Source organism: Mustela putorius, unplaced genomic scaffold, assembly GCF_011764305.1.
Source record: "Mustela putorius furo isolate JIRA1106 unplaced genomic scaffold, ASM1176430v1.1 tig00000876_pilon_pilon_pilon, whole genome shotgun sequence".
NCBI classification, from domain to species: Eukaryota; Metazoa; Chordata; class Mammalia; order Carnivora; family Mustelidae; genus Mustela; species Mustela putorius.
In genome coordinates this window covers 1,628,698-1,643,531 of record NW_025421506.1, presented here as the reverse complement: position 1 = coordinate 1,643,531, position 14,834 = coordinate 1,628,698, and the positions used below count along the sequence as shown (strand labels likewise).

Genomic DNA, 14,834 nt, shown 5'->3' with positions numbered 1-14,834 from the left:
GCTATGAGATATAATAAGAGAGAGGACCTGAAAAATGCCACTTGAGCCCTTGGATCTAGGTGTCTCTGAGGTTAAATGTCACTAATGGAAGTTTGATCTGAATTTCTGTCACTTCCAACCAATAAAATCCCTAGTAATACAAACGCAAAGCTATTAAACCTACCACTGGAATTTCCTTGTGCGACAGTTATTCGAGTCCTGGCTATTCATTTTTCCTAGGTCATAACCTCTTTGAAGACAGCTGAATCCTGGTCTATAATTCTTAATATCACCACAGCATCTAGCAAAGTACCCTGCACACAGTAGGTATTCAAAAGGTAAAGGGTAGATTGATGAATGGATGGGTGAGAGGGTGGGAGGGTGGACAGATGGATGGACGGATGGACGGACAGACACATCCATGAATGGGCAACAGCTGGGGTTCCAAAGGCACCATAAGAAGCTGTGTCAGGATGGGTCTTCCCCTTTCTTTAAAAAAAAAAAAATTAAGATATGTAACATATTACCATGAAGACATTGAAAGCAAATACGCAGGCCTGCTCTTAACCACCATGAGTTAAATGAAAAACAGTAACTAGCGGGGGAGAAAATCCAGCATCCATGGGTCCCTTCTTCTACACAATCCAGAAAAGGAAAAATAGATGTTAAGATATATGATAAGAGTTGGGGCACCCATTTTTAGAAAATACATTTTAGAAATCAGGTAAAATAAGGAAATGGTCTGAGATAGCAAAATCACACCAAAGAAAAATAATTTTCAAAGTATCTCCATAAACATTGTTCTCTGTTTCATTGGGGAAAAAAAAAAAAAAAGCAACCTCTAAGATAGAAGGAGGCATCTTCTGCTCAAAGGTCTTGGTTCTCCCTGATATCCAGGGTCTGGATAGATGCACAGAAAGGATTCACTCCCTGCTCTCTTTCTACTACACTGGAAGGAAACACTTTTAAGACTCCAACCTAGTGCTCAAACAATTTTCAACATCAAGATTTTTTATGAAATATTTCTAAATCATGACACCTCAGATTATTTAAATTATTCCACTATATTTTCAATACAGACCATAAGGACCTCCCTCTTCTCAATTATCTCCCAATAAGAACTTCATTCCAGAGACCCCCTAAATAGTAACCCTTTTTTTCATGTAACTGGCAGCAAAAGGGGCAGATAGCAAGGGCATGGTTTCCTTTGCAGTCACAGCCAGGACTTCCAGAGAAGCCTGTTCTTGCCTTATAGCTAAGCTAGCACGGTACCTGTCACTGTTCTGAAATCATCTAAGAGTTTTTCAGATCTCTTGGTGAGGCCACCACTGTGTCCTCCATGCTTATGGCAGGGGCCTGATACTCAACACGTTCTTAGTCAACATCTGTGACACAGAGCATTTATCTTTAACTTTTCTATTAGTTATTGATGGCTTTTGCTTTTTTTAATTTCATTTTTCATCAGATTTTTAATTGATAAACTCCCCGGTTGTATTCATGAAAAACAATGAGCTCACATAAATTAAAATGGAGGACACAGAAGAATGAAAAGGGCAGAGATATCAACAGAGTGAGCAATCAGGTTCAAAATCACAGGCTTAATTCTAAGCTTTCTAGTTACCAAAACCCTAGAAAAGAAGGAAAAGGAGATAAGTTTCATCAGTGGTAAATTCACAGTATTCACGAGATGAAAATATGTCAGACGTTAGGCAAACACTAACAGTTATTAGATCTAAGACCAGACAGGAGATTGTATGGAAAACCATCAAAAGAACCATGTGAAATTATGAAAAATGGTCACCAGAGAGTACTTTTCCACTGTGGAGGCAGGAATACTCTGGATAAATCGTGAAGGTTTCTCCTAGTTAGAATGGAAAAATTAACAGAAGAGCTGGATTAAAAGGTGGGTAAGTGCCCTCCAGAAGACAAGAACTGCCCTTCGTAAGTTACCATCTGCAGACATACCCACAACACAGCTGCCCGCTATAAACTGCTCATCGATTCTACTCCGATGGCCAAGAAACTTCCCTGAGCTACCTCGAACTGAGGAACCATAGGGTTGGAATGGAAACCAGTACAGGTAATAATAAACAATCCACAGAAGGGAAACCTCAGTAGCCAAGAAACAGAAGAAAAACTGCTCACCCCACAAGAAATCCAAAATGCAAATTACAGGCTGACAATATAGGGGCGCCTGGGTGGCTCAGTCTGTTAAGCGTCTGCCTTCGGCTCAGGTCCAGGGTTCTGGGATCAAGTCCCACATCAGGCTCCCTATTCAGTGGGATGGGGAGTCAGCTTCTCCCTCTCCCTCTCTCCCTGCTTGTGCTCTTTCTTGCTCACTCTCTCTCAAACAAATAGAATCTTTTAAAAATATTTAGAAAAATAAAGTCTGACCATATAAAGCATTTGCAAGGATGTGGGGATTTCTCCTACATTGTTGGAGGGAGTGAAATTTGGTACAATCACTTTGAAGAGCAGTTCGTCCTGGAAAATGATACATCAGCACACTTTACAATGCAGTAATCCCATCTCTGGGTATTTACCTGAGCAAAATTCTTACACACACACACACACACACACACACACACACACACACAAGAATATTCACTGTAATGCAGTCAGAATTCAAAGTCAGAAACCACCCAGGTGTCCATCAATTAAAAAACAGAGGGGGTGTCTGGCTGGCTCAGTTAGAAAAGCATGGCAGTTCTTGATCTTGGGGTCATAAGTTCAAGATTAGCTATATAAATAAAAAACCTAGTGGGGGGGGGAGAAAGAAAACAGGAAACAACCAGAGGGGAAGTGGGAAGGTGATGAGGGCAATAGCTGATGGGGATTAAGGAGTTCACCTGTCGTGATACACTGGTGATACATGGAAATGTTGAACCATATGTTGCACACGTGAAATTAATAGTACACTGTATGTTAACAATACTAGAATTAAAGTTTTTTAAAAAAATTTAAAAAGAAACAGAAAAAAAAGTGTAAAGTTGAGCCAGATCTTGTATTTGAGTAGGAAGATCATCACGCTGAGTGAGAAGGCTTCATAAGCAAAATTGCACGCTGATATGTACATATGATATATCATGATTTATGTGAACTTTAAAAAATACACAGAAAACAGCACTGCATAATGCTCACAGTCAAGGGTATTTGTAAAACATAAAAAGAAGACTGCAGGAAGCCCACCTGGCAAAAGGAGGATGCGTCTAACTATTTATTTTACTAAACTAGAAAACTATTTCTTATTAAAAGAGAAAAGACTTGTAACAAAGAAAGACAAAACGCTAGCACTCCAGCTCGGAATGTAAGTACAAGAAGCATTTTTTTTTTTTTTTTTTTGGAAATTTTTAAATTTCCGAAGAAAAAAGAAAGAAGGGGAAAGGGAAGAAGGAAGAAAGGGAAGGAGAGAGGAATGGAAAAAGACAGACAAAGAAAGCCACACAAGTAAAGTGACTGCAGGGACACTGGACCCCAGGGCTTCGGGGTTAGAAGGTGTTCATATACTCCCCAGGCTCAAGGTCATGATTCCCTAGACCACCGAAAAGACAGTCTCCAAAGCCTGCTCCTGGCCCCAGAGCCCAGGGCGGGAACCAGGAGATTAAGGAGCAGGTTGGACTGCCCCCTACTGGTGACTTCCCCGTGCCTCCCGCAGGATATTGACAACACCAGAGGAGGGAGAGAGAAAGCGGAGGCCAGGATACGCAGCTAGAAGACACGTATCCAGGACAGGCTTTGACTCCAAAGCGTCTTGAAACTCCGAGGGCTCTTGACCGAGTCAAACTTGGCTTAATAAAGCCCAGGGTTTTATTAAAACCAAGAAGTGTTTCGTTCCCCTCAAAGCAGTAGGAAAGCCTGGCATTTTGGGCACAAACCTTCCTCAGAAGCTTTCACTCCATGATGACCCCTAACTTCTCCGACAAAAACTTAGGCCCCGGGTGTTTTAAGTACAAGACATCAGCCCAGAGCCCATGTGCCAGCACCTTCTGCTAAGGAATCTCATGAATGAGCAGTTTTGGTTCTTCACAGACAACTGTTTCTGCCGCCCTAACCTGCAGGCCCTGACTTCATTCTCTTTTAGGCAAGTCATCAGCCTTTAAATGGTGACACGCAGACACGGTAGGTTTGGGTTTAATTTGGTACTCCTTAAGAATTTCTCCATGTACCTCCTTGACCTCCCAGTCCCTCTGGCCCAACCCTCCATCAGTGATCTGCCTAGAATCATTGCTGGCCTCCAACCCTCGAGGCTGTTTTGCCCAAATATGCCTTCCTTCTTTCTCAAATCTACATAGAGGACCTCATCTTATGAGGGTTGTTTTAATAGTTGCTTTTCACTTTTGCTACATACCAGAATCACTGCCTACTGCCTTAAAAGCTGAATCGCATATTTAAGGGGCTTTTCAATGAATTCACCCAAATCTATTCTGGGACTCTACATTACCTAGAATACTGATTGATTTTGGGGAAACACCAAAAAAGACTTTTTTTCCAATCAGAACATTTTTAGTCCATCAGTTGGCAACCAATATTTTTTTTTTCTTTTTGGTTAGCATTTATTGTACTTCTTAACTTTGTACTTAAGAATTAGAGAGAATGTGGAGTGCCTGGGTGACTCTGTTGACTAAGTGTCTGCGTTCAGCCCAGGTCATGATCTTAGGGTCCTGGGATTGAGCCCCACGTCGGGCTCTCTGCTCAGTGGGGAGTCTGCTTCTCTCTCTCATTCTCCCTCCATGCTCTCCTTCTCAATCTCTCTCAAATAAATAAATAAAATATTTTTTAAAACAATTAGGGAGAATGAAGGTTCTCTTTGTAACCACAATTGTATTTTTCTCTTAACCTACCTGACCCCCAACTGAGCTGTTAAATTCCTCAGAGGGAAAGGTCTTATTTATCTCACTGCATCTCGCTTCCTAGCATAGAGCTGATGTTCTTGGGATGCCGTTGACTTAAAGCAATCAAACAAATCCACAGGTTCCCCACTTGAGAGTTTTTATTATCCCATTAGAAAGACCAGACATAAACACACATGTGTGATAACAGGAAATAATCAGGTACAAAGCAAAGAAAGGAAGTAAAGACAGTAGACAGTAACAGAGGAGGACGGAGAGCCAATTTCAAAAGCAAAATTAGTCCAATCTAGAAGCAAATTTAGATTGCAAGCATACAACATATTTAAACCAATGAATTTTTGTAATGATGAAAACTGATCACCCTTAGAAGAGGAGCAATGATTTCCCACTGGCCCCCTCAGTCTCAAGAATGTTAAGACTAGAAATGGCCTGAAAGAGTCTTCAGATACCGGGCACCTGGTTGGCTCAGCGGGTTAAAGCCTCTGCTTTCAGCTCAGGTCCTGATCCCAGGGTCCTGGGATTGAGCCCCGCATTGTCTCTGCTCAGTGGGAAATCTGCTTCCCCGCCCCCCACTGCCTGCTTCTCTGCCAACTTGTGGTCTCTGTCTGTCAGATGAATAAAAACAAAACCTTAAAAAAAAAAAAAAGAGTCTTCAGATCCAGGGGTCCTTGACTTTGAAGGAGATGTCCTCTGAGGAGGACAGTGGTCACTGCTACAGTATTTGATCAGCAGATAAGAGAAGGGTCCAAGCCGAGGTCCACATGCTGAGAGGACACAATGGAAGGAATTACAACATGTGACTGGGCAGGTCAGGAGGGGCCTACATGGAAGTCAGGGCTTGCGAAGGGCCCAGAAAGTTGAAAGGTAAAGAACATGAACATAAGCAAAGTCCATACTATTTGCCATTTGGTTCCAAAGCATCTCCAGTCTCAACTTGACATCCGGGACCTTCATTAAGACATTGTCGGGAGGATAAAGAATTTCCTCTCCTTATGCTTAACAAAAAGCGTATGGGTGGCTTTTTTGGAAAAGAAGAGAGAAGAGGTAATTTTAGGCAAAATTCACAGAAACATTTCTGAATTACAGGTTCCTGGAAAGGGTAACTCATCCCATTTGAAAAGATTTCACATTGGCTTGAACAGCCCTACCAGATAATTCCGACAGGTAATCTTCCAAAGGAACAAAGAGTGGCTTTAATGCATCTTGTCTTTGTGTGTATTAGCTCAACAGAAGTATTGCTCAAAAGTAAAATTTCCCTTTAGCTTAGACTTTATTGCCTGAACTGTACTTTGGCAACACATTAGAAAGAAAGGGAAACTGCAGTGAATATTTCTAATGGCCACTCCTCCAAATGGAAACACTTCCTGCTACCCGGGCCACCTTCCCCAGCACCCCCACACCACTACCAAATAAATAAATAAGCAAGCTAATAAAAGTAGAACTCATACGGCTACATGAGATTACGATATGCACCCAGGCTTACAGCCATGGGGTGAGGCATTTCAGTGCTGATGTGGACGGGAACTTCTCTACCAGAAGATTTCTTTCATAAGGAATAGAATAAGCCTTAAAAACTACTGCCTGTGGTCTCTGGGTTCTACGCAAGGCAGCTTCAGTTTCTCGGCAAAAATGCTGAAAGTTTTGAAAGTCAATCCCAGATGCAAGCTGTACTTTGATGGACCAAAGCAAGACTCCAGGTAGGAATGTCTCAATCTATGCTTAAACAAATACACCAGTAGACTCGTCCGTTCTTAGGAGAGGGTGCATCACCCCAACTGTGAAGACATGAATGCAGAGAAGACCCAGTAAGCATGCTCAGAACTTGAATTCAAACAGCCTCCTAATGCACACTGTGTGGCACGAACACTTCCAACTGCTTTTTGGCCGTGGGCATAAAGGAACATCAGTAATTCCCTTCAGTGGAGTGCTGTGTGCCAGGCACTGGGGAACCCAGGGATGAAGGGTGCCCTCTGACACAACAATGGTACCAGGAGAACGTTTCCATTGCTTCCACCTTGCAGAAGAGAAAACGGAGGCAGAATCATGCCAGGTCACTACCCCAAGGTCACACAACTGTCCGAACAGGATCTGCACACATGTCTACCGGCCTAGAGAGTCTGAGCTGGGGGCCGCTGTATCACACCACGGGGGCTACGGACATGTAAATCCAGAACCTTTGGTACAGAACATTTCTAAAATGTTACAGGTAATCAAGGCCTAAAAACAAGAGTTGATGGAGAGAAACGAGAACATTTTACAGGAGGCTCTTGTGCATTCTGTGGACATAGAGCTATAACCGGTGATCAATGAGAAATCTGCAGATCTTTTCACAATGCCACGCTCTGGGAACTGCAGTTTCCTAGAAGAGCCTGACTACCCCAGGAATCTAGGAATTCAAGTAGCTGGGAAATCATCTTTGGAGTCGTGCAAGGGATACATGCACTCCGCTAGCTTTACCTCTTATGAGCTCTATGACGAGGGGACCAGGGGCAAGTCCCCAGGACTCCACAGCCTCGTCTGTCAGGGTATTGGGGAGATTAGGAGACGGCCCCATGAGGGCATGGGAGGTCCCATATGAGGAACTCCATTAATGCTAGTCATGACCAACGATCAGCAGAGAATGGAGGTTCCAGGGCTGTCCTGGTCACCCCGCAGCTGCCGAGCTTACTCTCAGCCCGCCTCCAGCGCCCACACCCAGGAAAGAGGACATTTAGACTTGATGATGTCTCTGTTCCCTTCAGCACACACATTATAAGAAAACGGCAGCAAACTGGTATGGAGGAAAATAACACTCTGGGTTTCTGAGTATTTATACAGCATTTTCCTCTTCTCTCTCAAGAAACAAGGGACACCAAGGAACACCACAATTGATGACAAGAGAAATTGATGATGGAAAAAAAAAAAAAACCTTAAAGTTGACTTTCTATATAAAATATGCTGGTCTTGGGGTGCCTGGATGGCTCAGTGGATTAAAGCCTCTGCCTTCAGCTCAGGTCATAATTCCAGGGTCCTGGAATCAAGCCCCCATTCAGGCTCTCTGCTCCGCGGGGAGTCTGCTTCCCCCCTTCTCTCTCTGCCTGCCTCTGCCTACTTGTGATTTCTCTCTCTGTGTCAAATAAATAAAAATCTTAAAAAAAAAAATATGCTGGTCTTCTCCCCAGGAAAGGTGAGTTTAATCGGACTTACTAGGATAGCCTTCCACGTAGCCTTATGACTGGACTCCAGCCTACAAATCATGTGACAGGTAAACCTTATAAGCTGACCAGAAGTCACAACAATCACATGAGATCCAGATCGACATCTACTCAACGCAGGGTCCTTACTTTCATCTTGTTTTTTTACATTTTCTTCTTAGTCGCCAACTTTCCACATGTGGTCCAGATCGACATCTAGTCTATGTCAGGTCCTTTTATTTTATTTTTTCACATTTTCTTATTAGTCGTCAACTTTCCAAAATTTCACATTTTAGAATTCTGAATTTCCATATCCTTTAAAAAAACAACAACAACCTGAAGGTCCGCCAAACTGGACGAGCATTTCTTCCTGGCAAGGGTCGGGACGAGCTGAGTAACACCGCCCCTGGAGGTTTGGGGCACATTTCCAGCTGGTCCCATTCCTGCTGATCTTGGCTATTTCACTGACCCATGGAAAGATTCTGTGACACCTGACTTAATGCTCCCCTGAGACGTCAATGCTCCAACTATCCTCCTCCACTGATAGGTCATCTCCACACACAGACACCTCTACAGCGAGTCTCATAAAAAAAAAACGACACAGAGGCCCACAACAAAAATACCTCATTTTTGTTTAAAAAGTCCCTTCTACCTGTCCCAGAAGCTTTACATGCTTCCTCTGTTGTTAAAAACTGAAACTGACAGAAACATAGCCAAGTTTAATTTTATACTTGATAGAGTGGTAAATATAAGCCCCAGGAGAAGCAAGGAATATGGGCTTTTTTTTTTTTCCGACCAAAAAACACACTGTTTTCTTTCCAACTAATTTAATAATCATTGCACAGTTCACGTTAGGTCTCAGAGCGTTCGAGAAGTCACAACCACCTACCAAAGGTAAATGGAAAGACAAGTAAAAAAACACTCACTGTGACGGAGTTTCACCATATTAAACGAAGAGCCCCAGGGTGGAAAGGGTCCAACAGTCAACTACTGTCAAGAAAGGGGCTCAAGTTCATAGTCAAGCTAAATTTTTAGTGTGGGTGGGTATTGTCTAATGTCGGTCAGAATGAAACCCCCAGAAACACGAGTCGGCTCACTGGGGGACTGGGGCTGCACTGTGCAGCTAACTCATTGTGGCCTGCCCTCAAGGGGCTGGCTCTCTTGGGGTTGGGAGCACCTCAGGAACCTGAGCAGGCTTTTCTTCTGGCTGGGAAGCCATCTGGTCACACGTGCTTCTAGCAGCTTCTAGACTACACCCACATCTGCTGTGCTCTGTGGAAGGAACTCCAAGGTCTCAATGGAGCATCTGTCCACACTGTGGGGCCATCGGAGGGCTGCTTCCCTGCTGGCCTGGGTCCGTCTGCCAGCACCTTCCTAGCCCATCTGCAGCTGCGGACAGGGTAGCTTCCACCTGGATGAGCACAGAGGCTGGGCTGCTTGGTCTTTGTAAAAGGGTGTCAGCCCCTCCATCTGCTTGTCTGAGTTCCAAAGAGAATGGATCTGGCCTTAACCAGTACCAGAGATTAAAATTTTCCAGGCTCTGGTCAGAGGGGACAACATCAAATCATCTGCCGTCCAGCTTCTAGTCCAGCAAAGCCTGGTCAGCCAAGGGGACGGCAGACCAAGCTCCCATGTGGCATCGGTTTTATAATGCCAGCCCTGGGAGATTAAATTTGGGGGCCACTTTAGCCTCCTTGCAGAATTGATGTCCTTGTCACTTCCCCCAACTGTCACTGGCTTTCTCAGTAAGAAGAAAATGAAATCTCCTTCTGTGTGTTTTACAAAAGCCGCAAATTACATCACTCATTGTCCCTGCAAAAGAAATTCCTTTCAGAACATAGTGCCAGACAAAGCTATGTTCCTGTGGAATTAGTAGGCATTCTCTTTATCAATAATGAGCTTCTCTTTTCACCGCCAGGAAGTTGAGAACAAATGTTGCGCTCAGTTACAGCAACTATGTCAACCATTCGAGTTAGTTGGGAGTCCTCGCCCCTTTTTTCACTTCTTATTCCCTCCCTCTCGCTTTTACCTTATTGACCTTCCTGTGTAAAGTAATTATGGCCAGTATTCCAATACTAATGATAAAGTGAATAACCGTGACATTTCTAACATTCATTCAATGCAAATGAAGTGGCCATTATGACCAACAGGCCAAGACTACAGAATTACCTGGAGTCATTTTCAAGAAACAGATTAAATAATTTCATCCACCATGTTTTTAGGTTTCAGGGTGATTGTTCACAAAATCTTCCTGCAACTCCAACCCGATGCATAAGTTATCTTGCATTAAAAAAAAAAAATGTCTATTCCTCTTTCCCTGCTATTCTAGGCCAATCAATGTTTCACTTATGCCTAGTGAAGAACTTCCAATGATTAGCCCAGGCCTTAAGAATTCTAAGAAGCGTTCAAGTCAGCACTAATCACAACAGAACACAGTTCTGAAAGCTCTTGGCCTCCAGTCAGGTCAAATCATTCCATACGAAGAGCATTTTTGGAACTAATATTTCTGCTCCAGCTTTAGGACAGATCAAGCATGGCACAGAGAAAAATGAGCATCAGGCACAACGTCAAGAAAAGAGAATGATTCAAGTGGTAAAATTTTAGGATCTCTGTGTGAAGGTCTGTTTTGATTTTGGCACAATTTTTCATCCAACATTTATAGGCCGTGGGAGTAAGGAGAGCGATAGAATGTGAGCAACACTTCCAATTTTATCTTCACTGGTTTCACTTCACATGTTAACCTTTAGTCATTTTTATAGAAGGTTAGAGATTACTTTCTTTGGAGTGAAACTACAAAGATGCTGCTGAAAAGGGATCCCAGTCGTAAGTGGTTGTGTAAGGCCACAATACAGAGAAGCTATTTTGCAGAAAGGAAGTGTGAGTGCATCTAAAAATCCTAAACAGATCTCTTACAAAAACTTTAATTCAAAGAATGCATCACAGTTCAAAAGGATGTGTATTTCTGAGGTACCCCTGGTTAGTTAAATTCGCCACAGATCAAAAGTAAAAGTGAGGTTGCCTGGAGCTGCAGGGAGGGGAGTGGAGAGTTGTTCAATGGGTACAGAGTTTCAGTTTTGCAAAATGAAAAGGGTTTTGGAGAGGGAGGGTAGGTGGCACACAAGTGTGAATGAACTTTCGCCCCTGAAATATACTCGTACAAAATGGTTAAGATAGTAAATTTCATGTCATTCCACCACAATGTTTTAAAAGATCTTTCTTTTTAAAGGTTTTACAATTAAAGAGTGAGAGAGACAGTTAAAAGAGAAAATGATGTACAAAGTAACTGATGACCTCCAGACTCCCAGGGAGCTGTTATCAACAGCCTAATAAATAAAATGGACCAGGACTACAGAACAAAACAAAGTTGTAGAACAAAGAGCGTGACCTGAATAATAGCTACAGCAGAGCCTGGACTGCTCAGCGCACCAAGGGTCCGTGTCCCACTCGGCGGAGCGTGCCGGGTCCCACATAGGAGAGTCACAGCAAAAGCAAAAGGGCAACAGTTGCACTAAAGGGAGCCAACGCCCTTTACCTCTGTCCTCTTAACCCCAGCGCCTGTCCAGTGCCATGATCCAGGCAGATTCTCTGGCCTTTCCCAGCTCCCCCAGCCCCAGGGAGCCTACTGTCCTTCAGAATATAGTCACGAAGACCCACACAAAATAAAAACACCCCAGCTTTATGTTTTAGGTATGAACATTTTACATGTGTCAGCTCATTTTAACTTCACAGAAACCCCATGAGAAAGGTTCTGATTGTCCACTTTGACAGATGGGGAAACGGAGACACAGAGAACTTGAGTAACTCATCCAAAGTCGCGGGGCAGACCAGCACCACGGAGGGGCTCTCCACCCACCAAGCGACCCTACCTGCCAGCCTGCATCCCTCCCTGACACAAAGCCCCGAAGAAAATGACAAATTACATTGTTGACCCTCCTCTGTCTGCCAATGGACATTTTCAGTGATTTCTCAATTCGGGAAAAGAAATGATGAGGAAAGGGACTTTTAGACACAGTTTGCAGAATCCCAGGATCCTCCTAGGGTACCACTAAAAAAAAAAAAAAACAAAAAAACCAAAAACACACATATATATATATTCAGCCATAATAAGCTGATTCTTAAAATATTGCATTCAGATCTAGACCTTTCAGGGGACATTTAAAAATCTGTATGGGAAAAAGAGAAAGGTGGGAGCTGGTAAGGTAACTACTGACATTGAACAGTCCCCATTCGCTGCTGGGGACAGATCTGGGCTTGGCCAGTCTTTCTGGGTCTGTGATAGCTCAAAGCTGATGATATGGTTGGGCGGCGGGGGGGGGGGGGGTGGATCTCCACGCACTGTCCTTGCTGGAAACATGGAGCCTTGTTGCTTGACAATCCCTCTGAGGAGAGGGCCACGGCAACGGCAGGAGCAGTCTGGGTACCCTGCCCACCCCCCATGCACATTCCCATGGCATAAGTCCCCTCTATTCCAGAGCCATCCCAGCCCAAAACTACACTGAGGCAGAGGTCAGATCCCCAGGGCAGAGGCCCAGAAGGCATTTTCCTTTGCTCTGGGCAGTGTCCAGGGACATTAGTGGCCCTCTCTCTGGTGGTCCTCCAGCCAAGTTCCTCCAGATGACATAGTGAGTCTAGGAGCAGACAGGATGCTCTTACACTTTTCCTGGCTGACTTAGGAGGATTCCAGAATTCCCCACCTAAGAACCCTGAGTCCATTCCCAGAGCTGATACAGGCCTTCTCTGTAAGTCTGTCCTCCCGAGGGTGTAGCCGTGCTATTGTTAGACACACTCCTGGGGACAGCAGTGTGGGGGCTGCTGTCTGTGGTGGTGTGGTGTCTCTCTCATTCTAATTGTGAACCCTTTAACGTACAGGCTAGACTCTCCTCAGAACTTCTAGAGAGGAGGGTGGGGAGTGACCTGACTGGGGACCCCCACTGGTGCCCTTCAACAAGCCGTATAAAATTGGGAGCTGGCCTCAGTCTTGTTACTCAGGACCTAGAAAAATGCCTGGTCGGCAGGACATGTTCAAAAACATATTTGTTGACCGACTCACTGACTGAATAAATGAATGAATTGACCAATCGATCAACACATATATGTATAAACAGTCCACTGCTGTCCTCCAACTCAGCCACCTATGGGAAAAGGGACTTTGTCAACAGAGTATCTTTTGTCCCCTGAACTGTATAAAACACAATGAAAGGAGAGGAAAGACTTTCTAGGGTAGACTGAGGCAAATAAAAAGCTCAAGAGTGCCCGCAACATGCCAGAAGACACTCTTCATTGGTGAGAGAGAAATTTCGCGAAAGAATAAATGAAATGGTAGGTTCACCCCAGAGGGTCACCATGAGAGCCAACGACTCAACCAGAACTACGACTTTTCTCATGAGACGTAAACATCATGTGTTGGTTCCACAATGCTCATTCCTTTTTAAAAATTTAACTTTCAAAATACACATGGAGTCTAAACTATTTTCATTTGTATGTATATTATGAACATACTGCAGCTCATAAACATAAATAAATGGATGTTATTTATCTCAAGGGGGAATTATCTTTTTGGATTATTCAACACAATCTGTTCACCTATATACTTCCCCACTCTATTTTAAAAGACTCCCAATCTCATATGTCTATCAGTTGTTTTATGATCGGTTTCACAAACAACGATCAAAATTTCGAGATGCCTGATAGTGTTAATTATTATAAATATAAAGGAAGTCCCACAGAACATTCACAGGATCAGCCCAATGCACCTTGATTGCAAAGACACAAAAGTATATGTATCGGATGCTGCATTCAACTGGACTTGACACACTATCTTTTTTATATTCCTGATGTCTGCAGTACTTTAAGAAAAATGAAGAGCCTCTACAAGCCATTGGAAAAGGAGGATAAATCACATCTGCAACCTCACACCAGAATCACTTTGTAAGTGAAGCACTATAAAGGCCGTCACAGGGAAAACTGTAACTGAGCCACAGGGATAGCCATTCTCAGCTCTTACACAACAGAAAAACCACAGATCTTTCTCATTAGACCTATTTGCTTGCTGGAGATCAGATGTCCCTAGAATGATTATTTTCCCCCGGATCTGCCTCTGGTGTTGAGTTGGCCTGTTGTGCCCCTTTCGTCATCTGCTTGCCCTCAGCCTCCCATATCTTCTCTGTCCCTCCTTCCTCCTGTTGGATACACAAGACGCCTTCCCCAGCAAAGCTTCGTCTTTCTTCCTTTCCAGCTATAACTACACTATGTCTCTACAGTAAACTGATTTTTTTTTTTTTTTTACTGTGCATGGATCAGCGTTGTGGTATTTAATTCCATAAAGGTTACTTATTCCAACAAACATCTTAACCCGATGTCTAAAAAGTCATGGCTAGAAATCTCCCTAACTGACAGCCCAAAGGACAGCTAGTACGTGCTCTCACTCGGAAATCCCAATGATAGATGTGTAGGGGAGTGCACGCACGCACGTCTATACGTCCACGTGTCCGTGTATGAGGCAGAGATCTAGGGCACTGGGCTGGGTGCTGGGGAAGAGTGTGACCGAGATGCACGTGGTCCTCACCTTCATGTCACTTATGTCCTCGTGGTGTGTACTGATTGGAAGCCAGACACGCATTTATGTCGCTAAGTGACCTGTTCCGGAGTTGGGAGAGGGCACAGGGTGGGGACACAGCCCAGAGGCAGGGAGGCAGGGGAATTTAGCCAGAGACAGAAGGCGGGGTGGGGGGGGGTGGGGAGGGGTGTCTCAGGCAGAAGCCAGAGAATTCAGTAAGAGCATAGCTCCAACAGGGGAACCCAAAGCTCAGAGAGGCTGTATTATCTCACCGAA

The 14,834-nt window shown here is 43.9% G+C and overlaps 1 protein-coding gene across 5 annotated transcripts in view; it reads right to left on the bottom strand.

The window, feature by feature from the left end:
• Nucleotides 1-14,834, bottom strand: part of NTRK2 (neurotrophic receptor tyrosine kinase 2) — a 324,578-nt gene that overhangs the window by 298,376 nt on the left and 11,368 nt on the right. The gene's annotated exons all lie outside the window — the stretch shown is intronic.